General features: G+C 36.3%; 1 non-coding gene across 1 annotated transcript; it reads right to left on the bottom strand.

Moving 5' to 3' along the window:
- Nucleotides 1-310: 310 nt before the first annotated feature.
- LOC144808149 (U7 small nuclear RNA) lies at nt 311-365 on the bottom strand. The gene has a single exon (XR_013606675.1). It is a non-coding gene; the product is annotated as a U7 small nuclear RNA (small nuclear RNA).
- Between the last annotated feature and the right edge of the window lie 490 nt (nt 366-855).

Below are 855 nucleotides of genomic sequence, written 5' to 3'. Positions count from 1 at the left end.
GCAGCAAATCTAGAATGGAGGTTACATGGACTAAAAAGATCCAGGCTTTCAAAATAAGGTAAAAGTGTGCAATTTCGGCAAACAACGACGAGAATGGCTGTTTTCGTTTGTTTTTACAAAATCAACTGGCAACATCTACCATTCATTAACATAGTTAGCAATATCTATAAAACAAATGTAAATATTTACCCCGCTTCTTAATGAAAAGATAATATTAACATTTAATTAATACAATATGACCATTCAGCAATCTATTTTAGTTTAGATAAGAACAAAAATATTTATCCAGATCTTTCATTAACCATGAATAGGTGGCTCCTCTTTAAGAAGAACCTTCTTGACAAATAGTAAAGAGCTAAATTCTTAACATGTAAAGTTGTAATTTCATTCCCTATGACTAAGTAACACCTACTTTTATTATGGTCATAATTTATATATTCACTTTGATTAAAATGGGAAGGAGTAAAACATCTGAGGGTACTAACAGAAGTTAAAATTGACAATTTAACACAGAAATATAAAGAAAAGAAGTTGATGGCATTGCACAGAAAATATGCAAATATAAGTACTTCGGCCACTCCCTGCTTGAGATCTGTCGTCGACAAATCAAACACCACTCTGGCGTACATGCGCCAAGGTATAATGTATGCCGGGTGGGCGTTCCGTCGTAAGGAAGTCTCGTAAAAGTGATACAGTGAAATCTACAAGATTTCACTGAGTCACTTTTCCGACGCCACTGCGTCAAAACCTTGCACCTGCTTGAAGCAGGTGTAAGGATTGACGCAGCATGATGGGAATATGCATTCCTGACCATTGCTGGCGTTGTGTCGTGCTTACAACACGACTCCAACAATG

Source organism: Lissotriton helveticus, chromosome 1_2 (genome assembly GCF_964261635.1).
Source record: "Lissotriton helveticus chromosome 1_2, aLisHel1.1, whole genome shotgun sequence".
Classification (NCBI taxonomy): domain Eukaryota; kingdom Metazoa; phylum Chordata; class Amphibia; order Caudata; family Salamandridae; genus Lissotriton; species Lissotriton helveticus.
This window is presented reverse-complemented; position numbering and strand designations above follow the sequence as displayed.